The 9521-nt window shown below is 38.5% G+C and overlaps 1 non-coding gene across 1 annotated transcript; it reads right to left on the reverse strand.

Moving 5' to 3' along the window:
* Positions 1-222: 222 nt before the first annotated feature.
* Positions 223-342, reverse strand: LOC119506620. The gene has a single exon (XR_005211033.1). It is a non-coding gene; the product is annotated as a small nucleolar RNA SNORA24 (small nucleolar RNA).
* Positions 343-9521: the final 9179 nt, after the last annotated feature.

Raw genomic sequence — 9521 nt, forward strand, 5'->3', positions numbered from 1 at the left:
TCCTAATACTTCCAAGAATATTATTCTTAACACAAGACTTAAAATCAAGTTTGAAGATCCACTGAAAGATGGATAAAAATATTTCATCTTTATCACTTTGGATTTATTGACATTTTGTGTTTTCCATCAGACACTGGAAGCAGTAGCCCAACTCCTAGAAACATCTGAAAAACAGAAAAGCTTGCCCAATCACTCAGCACAGTCCAGGTTTTTAACAGCAAAGAATGTTATTTGTTCAAGTCAGAATTAAATGGTGCCAGCTTTGCCAATAAACAAGAATATGCTCTTCCATGGCTTGAAATAGAGACTGACACAGCTGACAGGTCCCAAAGTTACCTGGAGCCATTGGATTCTTAATTAGAGTTTTTCTTTTTTTTTTTTTTTTTTTTTTTGTATATTTCTGTACCAAAATTTCTATGCTGTCATTTCTGATAATTTCCATTTCTCTGAAAACTCTCAATCTTGTACTTTGTTTTGTTTAATATATTTAGCATTGCCATTTTAAAATCCATATTTTAAATTCCATTATTTGAACCACTGTTGTGATTGTTTATATTTGCTATTGTTTCTCTTCATTTTTGTAAGATATGATTTAAATATTCCAAATGAATATACAATGAATAGTTCTGACAAATGTATTCAGTCATTTAACCAGCACAAGCAAGAAATAGAACATTTTCATCACACTCAAAAGAATTCCCTCAGTTCTCTTTCTTGTCAATCCTTTCCCTCACTCGCAAAATCTGATTTGTTTGTAATCAAATAATATGTATATTCTGCAATTCCATATGAATTGAGTCACAGATTATGTAATTTTTTATGTCTTTTTTCATGTGCCATAGTGGTTTTCATATCCATACAGTTAATGCCAGCATCAGCAGTCTGCTTCATTTTATTGCTAAATAGTAAATATTTTTTGGATATGTCACAGAGTAAATATTCACTCACCAATTTATGAATCTTTGTATTGTTTCCATCTTTCAGCAATTATGAATAAAATTGCTTTTAATTTTTACCTACTAGTATTTGTGGGGACACATGTTTTAATTCATTTTGGGTAAATTTCTTTAAGTAAATTTCTGGATCATGATATAAATGTAGAATTAACTTTGTAAGAAACTATCCAAGTATTTTATTAAAACATCTGTAAATTTCTACATACCCATGAGCAAAGTATAATAATTTTAGTTTCTTCAACATACCAACAATTGGTATTCAGATGTTTTCTTAATTAGCCATCTACTTAGTGTGTGGGAATATAATTTTCTTGTTTTCATTTTCTGAATGATTTATGAGCTTTTCATGTGCCTATGTGTGTCCAGATAGCTTCTTTGGTGAAATATCCAAATTTGTTCCCATTTTAAAATCAAGTTGTCTTCAATTTATTGAGTTGCAATTATTCTTCATATGTTCTGCATATAAATCCTTTATAAAACATATTTTTCGCAAATATTTTCTCCCAGTCTGTTGTCTGCTTTTTCCTTTTTTCAATAATCTCTAGTTTGCATTTTCTGCATTTTTCTCCCCAATACCACCCCATTTCTAACACCTTGCAAGGTTTACATTCATTTGTTCTCCCTCATGTTAAAATTTATTTGTACATTTTATCACAATTTTTGAGCACTCTAGGTTTCACTGAGTTATACAGTCCCAGTCTTTATCTTTCTTCTTTCCTTCTGGTGACCCACATGCTCCTAACCTTCCTCTTTCAAACATACTCATAGTCATCTTTGTTCAGTGTACTTATATTGTTGTGCTACCATCACCCAAAATTATGTTCCAAACCTCTCATTCCCATCTTTTCCTATCTGTCTATCGTGCTTCCTTTAGCATTTCCTGTAGCACGGGCATTTTGTCTAAAAACTCTCTCACTGTCTGTTTGACAGAGAATGTTTTAAACTTCCCCTCATATTTGAAGGACAGTTTTGCCTGATATAGAATTCTTGGTTAGCGGTTTTTCTCTTTCAGTATCTTAAATATATCACACCACTTCCTTCTTGCCTCCATGGTTTCTACTGAGAAATCTGCACATAGTCTTATCAAGCTTCCTTTGTGTGTGATGGATTGCTTTTCTCTTGCTGCTTTCAGGATTCTCTCTTTGTCTTTGACATTTGATAATCTGATTATTAAGTCTCTTGGCATAGGTCTGTTCATATCTATTTTGTTTGAGGTATGCTGTGCTTTTTGGATCTGTAATTTTATGTCTTTCATAAGAGATGGGAAATTTTTATTGATTATTTCCTCTATTATTGCTTCTGCCCCTTTTTCCTTTTCTTTTCCTTCTGGGATGTGGGAAACCCAGTCTTCCATGTTGCCTGAACTGTATCTAGGATGGTGGCTTGGAATGCTGAGCTGCAGGTCTGCATGGAATGCTATGCAAGCATGCCCTGTAAAGATATGTGTCTTGTGACTATGATGACAATATTTACCATTGTCCTAAACCTAGATTTTTCCTTCTGATATGCAACAGGATGTAAACATAGGTATCTGGTGGGCTCTTCCATGCCTTAGGACATTTAGCATATACTCTCTTATCTTCTGAAATAAATAGCTGAAGCAAAGGTGCATTATCATCCACTTAGCATGAGATGCAGTGGGCCCCCTGCTCCCTTAATTCTTAACTTTGTGTCTGTGTCTCATTCCTGCACAGCCCTGTCAACAACAATTAGTGCCCAATGTGGGGCTCAAAGAACCAGACCTGGTTCCTGACAGAAGAATCGCTTGAATGACTGAGGTACAGCAGCACTGGAACTCGGGTGGAGGTAACGGCCGTCTTTTGTATAAGTTCCTTGTAGAACAACCCCGAGCATTATAAGCAGGGTAATGGGTAATGTTGAAGGACACAATAAATATGTTCCCTATATTTCCCTCTTGTGGCAGCTGCTGCGGGCCAGTGGTGTCAAGGTGGGGGAGTCACAAATCTTAGAATTGCTACAGGTTATTGAAAAATATTGCTCTTGGTTCCCTACCCTTGGCTCCCTTGAATTGCACGACTGGGAGCAGGTAGGTAAGGAATTGAAACAAAAACATATGCAAGGAGTTAATTTGCCTGTTACTATTTGGTCTACATGGTCTTTAATTAAGTCTGTTCTTGAGCCTTTAAAAACTGATGATGACAAGGAAGAATATAAGTCTGATGACAATACTGGTCCCAATCCTCTTTTTGACGATGATAAGGGTAAAAAAGATCCAGTAAAATCTGCTTGTTTTTTATTGTCAATGCCCAAAACCTCCTTCTGCACCTTGCTGGAAGGAATGGCCCCCACTTCCTCTGCTGCCTCTTTCTGTGCATAGCTGTACCCAGGTAGTTAAACCTGCTTGCCTTTCAGGCATGCAGCAGAGCCTGGCAGAGGCCAGGTGGCATGGAGATCTGGAGGCCATGTGCTGTCCTCCACCAACTCCAAGCCCTCTGTCTTGGAGCTTTCACCAGCTACAGCAGGGAGCACAGCAGTAGACCTTGCTGCCAATGCTGAGGTATGTCTTCTCCCCAGTAATCCTCCTGGCAAGGTCCCCACCGGCTATTATGGCCCCTTACCTAAAGGGATGGTGGGTCTTTTGCTTGGACGCAGTTCTCTCAATCTTAAGGGTGTTCATGTACACACTGGAGTCATTGACTCTGACTATACTGGGGAAATTCAGGTTGTCATGTCTTCTTCTATTCCATGGACTGCCCATAAAGGTGAAAGAATTGCTCAACTCTTATTATTACCTTAGGTACCTGTTAGTTCCTCCTCTAGAAATCAGGAAAATGGAAGTTTTGGTAGCACAGGCAAGGCAGGAATTTTTCTCACAGAGGCTCTGCAGGAGCTGTTCCCTATGTGTACTCTTACAATTCATGGACTGGGCTTATAGATACGGGTGCAGATGTCTCTATTATTAGTCAACAACATTGGCCCCGACATTGGCCATTGCAAGAGGCATGAGTTACTGTTGTGGGCCTAGGCTCTCCTCAGGGACTTATGCAGAGTGTTCATATTTTGCCTTGTCTTGGCCCCAAGGGGCAGAAGGCCACTTTACAACCTTATGTGGCTGCTCTGCCTCTTAATCTTTGGGGCAGAGACCTACTTGAACAATGGGGTACTACTGTACATATCCCTCCTCCTAGTGGAGTGTACAGTATTCAAAGCCACAAAATGATGGCAAATATGGGGTATGCCCCTAGCTGTGGGCTTGGCATATGTTTGCAAGGTACCCCTTCACCCATACAAGTCTCACCAAAATGTGATCAATTTGGTTTAGGATATAAACCTTTTTAGTGGTGGCTGCTGTTCATTTGCCTCCCCAACCTGTCCTATTAGTATGGACTACAACAAAACCAGTATGGGTAGAGCAGTGGCCACTTACAAAAGAAAAATTAGAGGCTTTACATGAATTGGTTCAAGAACAATTGTCCTTGCAGCATATCGAAGAGTCTTTTAGTCCTTGGAATTCTCCTGTGTTCCCAATAAAGAAAAAATCAGGAAAATGGAGAATGATAACTGACCTAAGAGGTGTTAATGCTGTCATTCAGCCCATGGGACCTTTACAACCTGGGATCCCCAATCCCAGCATGATTCCTGAAAACCGGGCTTTAGTGGTCATTGATATTAAAGACTGTTTCTTTTCCATCCCTTTAGCTGATCAAGATAAGGAAAAATTTGCTTTTACTATTTTTTTCCCTTAACAATAAAACCCCTTCTAAATGATATCAGTGGAAGGTTTTACCACAAGGTATGCTAAATAGTCCTACAATATGTCAGTATTATGTTGACGGTGCCTTGCAGCCTGTCTATTTAAATTTTCCTAAAGCTTATATAATCCATTATATGGACGATATTTTGTGCTCTGCACCTCAGGAGACTGAAGTAGAAGCTTTGTTCTATGCTGTTCAAAAAGCTTTACAGGATGTAGGATTGCATATTGCTACTGACAAAGTGCAACACACTTTGCCTGTGCAGTATTTGGGTTCTAGTATCAATAGACTTACAATTCAACCCCAAAAAGTGCAACTCCACAGAGATGCCATCACTACCTTAAATGATTTACAAAATTTATTAGGAGATATTTATTGGCTTCACCCCAAGGTAGGTATAACTAACTGTGAGCTTTCCAACCTATTTTCTCTCCTTTGTGGGGCCCTAGATCTTTAACTTCAGCTGCAGAGAAGGAATTACAATTAGTGGAAGCTAAAGTTCAAGCTCAGGTATCCCATGTTGATCCTACACAACCTTTATCTCTACTTATCTTTTCCACTCCCAAATCCCCCACAGGCTTGCTTTTGCAAAACAATAAGCTTGTAGAATGGATCTTCTTGCCCAATTCTTCCATAAAATCCATTTCCCCTTATCTAGATCTCTTAGCTACTTTAGTTGCTCAAGCTAGAAAAAAGGCAAAACAACTCAATGGTTTTGACCTTCGTTTAATTGTGCTCCCTGTAACTGCTAAAGAACTCTCAGTTATTTTGCAACAACATCTAGCTTGGCAAATTGCTCTAGCTGATTATGTTGCCCAACTGGATAATAATTATCCAAAAAATGATATTTTCCAGTTCATTCGACGTACACAATGGACACTGCCTAAGTATACTTCTTGTGAGCCTTTAATCAATCCTCCCATTGTTTTTACTGATGAGTCATCTAAATGTCAAGCTGCCTATACTGGCCCTATGTCCAAAGTTGAAGATCTTCCTCATTTCTCTGCCCTGAAAGCTGAACTGACTGCTGTAATAGCTGTCTTAACAGATTTTCCTGAAGCTGTTAATATTTTCTGATTCTGCCTATGTTGTTCATGTAGCTAGTAAAATTCAAACAGCATCCATTAAGCAACAGTTGCCTCCTTGTTTATTTAACCTTTTTCTTGTGCTACAATCAGCTATTCGTGCTCGTGTAGCTCCTTTTTATATTACCCCATACCAACCTCCCAGGCCCTTTAGCAGCTGGCAATGCTGCTGCAGATAAATTATTACTGCCTGTGATTTCAGAAGCTTCTCATTTTCACTCACTTATTCATCTTAATGTTCAAGGACTCATGACTTGATTTTCCCTTACTAGAACACAAGCTAAAGATATTGTTTCTTGTCCTAATTGTCAACTGCTTACTGCTCCACCTTTGCAGGATCCTGGTATTAATCCTCATGGTCTAGCCCCCAATGATTTATGGCAAATGGATGTTACTCATATCCCTTCTTTTGGCCACTTAGCCACTGTTCATGTCAGCATTGACACGTACTCTGGCTTTCTTTGGGCCACGGCACAAACTGGTGAAACATTTCAACATGTTTGTACTCACCTTATTGCCTGTTTTGCCTGTATGGGTTTGCCCCATGCTTTAAAAACTGATAATGGCCCAGCCTATACATCTGCAAAATTTGCTACTTTTACTACAACTTGGGGCATTTGTCAGACCACTGGTATTCCTTATAATCCCTGAGCACAATCTATTGTTGAGCATGCCCATCATACTTTAAAAACGATGTTAACAAAACAAAAAGGGGGAGATGATGCAACTCCCCATGAATGATTATCAAAAGCTTTATTTACTTTAAATTTTCTAAATTTTTATGAAAAACTGGGTGGCACTGCAGCAGAATGACATTTTCCAGTTGAAAAGACAACACTGAAACATTGTTTCCATAAAGCACCTCCTATATGGTGCAAGGACATGCTAACTAATGAATGGACAATGGGTACTTTATTAACATGGGGAAGAGGTTATGCTTGTGTTTCCCCAGGTGACAGATGAGCACCACTTTGGATACCGGCCAGATGAATGAAGCCGTACCATGAACCCAGCAAAGAAAAGAAAATACCTGTGGACGTCGAGCCACCAGTGATGCAGTTCCAGGGTCTGACGCTGAAGATGACAGTGATTGGGCCAACACCCCGAACTAGAGAAGCCCAACATCCAGCTTGGGGTCAGATAAAAAAGCTGTGTCAGGATGCAGAAAAACAAGTCCAGCAAGCCATGCTGCCAGTAACAGGTCCTAACCTGACTGCAGCAATGTTGGCTCTTATTGCTGTTGCTGTGAGCATATCTCCGGCATGTGCTCATTCAGAAAATTACACTTATTGGGCTTACATTCCTAATCCTCCATTGCTGCAACCAGTAGAGTGGGATCATCCCTCACCTACTGTGTATTTTAGTAATGGTTTTTGGTTGCCTCCTCCAATAAATGAGCAACTACCTCAGTTTTCCTGAGGATGAAGGAAAACATTATTCACAACCATTGGCTTTTTCACACTTGCCCTTATGTATGGGACAAGCTGATTGATGCTTAAAGTTAACTGGGCAGGCATGGTTATCAATCATACCTAAACATGACAATATTTCAAAATCCTCTTTATTTTTAATATCTGGATATAGTTTTGCTTACAATGAAAATATTGCTATTACTGACCATGCCCCCTAATGGCCTATTTGCCACATCTCATGGTATTGGTTGAGGGTAATTGTAGAGCAACTAGTGGAGTGTTGGTGCAGAATGGTTCCTATGGAATTGTAACTGACTGGTCCCCTAAGGGGTATGCAGTTCAGAATTGCACCAATGCAAATTGCTCGGATCATAAAAAATTAAGATGGAGAGTGCATAGCTACAACCATTCCACACTTAATAATTCTCTCTATGCTCAGGCTAAATATCCTATTTGTCATGGTGTTGGCTGGTCTCCACCTAGACCTACTTTAAATCATTCTTATGTTAAAGATACACTTTGGAAGCTTCCTATTAGTTTACATAATATTTCCTGATGGAATGGAAATTATATAGACAAGACTAATTATACTTTAAATTTCACAAAAATAGATACTTTTGGAATATAAGCCTGTGTCAGAGACCCCTATGTGTTCTGGGTAGGAAACTTGACTACTAACACTACTACTAAAGAAATTACTTGTCTGACCAATTGGAGTTGCTCATTATATACTTGTTTAAATATCACCATAAATTCTAGCAGCATCACTGTTGTAGTTCTTAGATGACGAAAGGATCTATGGCTCCCTGCTTCACAGCATAGACCTTGGGAGTCATCACCTGATATGCATATGTTACTACAAATTTTAGAAAAGGTATATAAAAGAACAAAAAGATTTCTTGGATTATTAATAGCTTTTATTATATTTATAATAGCCTTCGCTACAACTGCTGCTGTTGCAGGAACAGCTTTACATCAATCTATTCAGACCACCAAATTTGTCCAAAAATGGCACAAGAATGCAAGCATGGAAATTAATACTCACCTTATAGACCTAGAAAATGCTGTTCTCCTTCTAGGAGAAGAAGTTGAAAATCTACAGTATCAATTTAAGTTAAAATGTGACTGAAATACGTCCACGTTTTGTGTGACCCCTCATGAATATAATCACACATTTTTAATTGGAGTAAAGTTAAAAAACATTTACTTGGACACTATAATAATCTTACATTGGGTATTCTAAAACTGCAGGAAACAGTAAATGATATACAAAGTGTGAACTTAGATTCTCTTACTGAAACTGAAACTATGCAAGGCATCACTAACGGCCTTCAATGATTAAATCCTCTTATATGGGTTATCTTAATAATTTTGCTTTGTCTTTGTTTAGTCCTCAGATGCATGAAAAAACCCTCTCAGACCTAAAGCAAAAAGAAGCTGCTTAGTCCATCCTGTCTGCATTGAAGAAACAAAAAGGGGGACATGTGGGAAACCGAGTCTTCCATGTTGCCTGAGCCATATCTAGGGTGGTGTCTTGGAATGCTAAGCCTCAGGCCTGCATGGAACACCATGCAGGCAAGCCCTGTAAAGATATGTGTCTTGTGACTATGATGTGACTTTGATGACAACATTTACCATTGTCCTAAACCTAGATTTTTCTTTCTGATATGCAACAGGATGTAAACATGGGTATCTGGTGGGCTCTTCCATGCCTTAGGACATTTAGCATATACTCTCTTATCTTCTGAAATAAACAGCTGGAGCAAAGGTGCATTATCATCCACTTAGCATGAGATGCAGTGGGCCCCCTGCTCCCTTAATTCTTAACTTTGTGTCTGTGTCTCATTCCTGCACCACCCTGTCAACAACACTGGGATACCCATGATGTTCATTCATGCATTTTATGTTGTCATTCAATTCCCTGAGATATTGCTCATCTTTTTCCATTCTTTTCCCTATCTGTTCTTTGGTGTGTAGGATTTCAGGTGTATTTTTCTCCAGTTCCTGAGTGTTTTCTTCTGCCTCTTGATCTGCTAATGTATGTCTCAATTGTGTTTTTCATCTCTTTTGCTGTGCCTTTCACTTCCCTACATTCTGCCAGTTGTTCTTTCAAACTTTTGATTTCTACATATGTTCCCCCAGAGTTTACTTTATATCCTTTACCTCTTTTTCCATATCTTCCCTGAATTTGTTGACTTGGTTTTTGAATTGATTTAGCATATTTCTTTGAAAATCTTTGATTGTTTCATTAAAGTGAAACAATATCTCAACTGTATCTTAATTGAGGTATGAGTTTGTTCCTTTGACTGGGCCATATCTTCACTTTTCCTAGTGCAATTTGTAGGTTTCTGT

The sequence above is a fragment of the Choloepus didactylus genome, chromosome 11, assembly GCF_015220235.1.
Source record: "Choloepus didactylus isolate mChoDid1 chromosome 11, mChoDid1.pri, whole genome shotgun sequence".
NCBI lineage: Eukaryota > Metazoa > Chordata > Mammalia > Pilosa > Megalonychidae > Choloepus > Choloepus didactylus.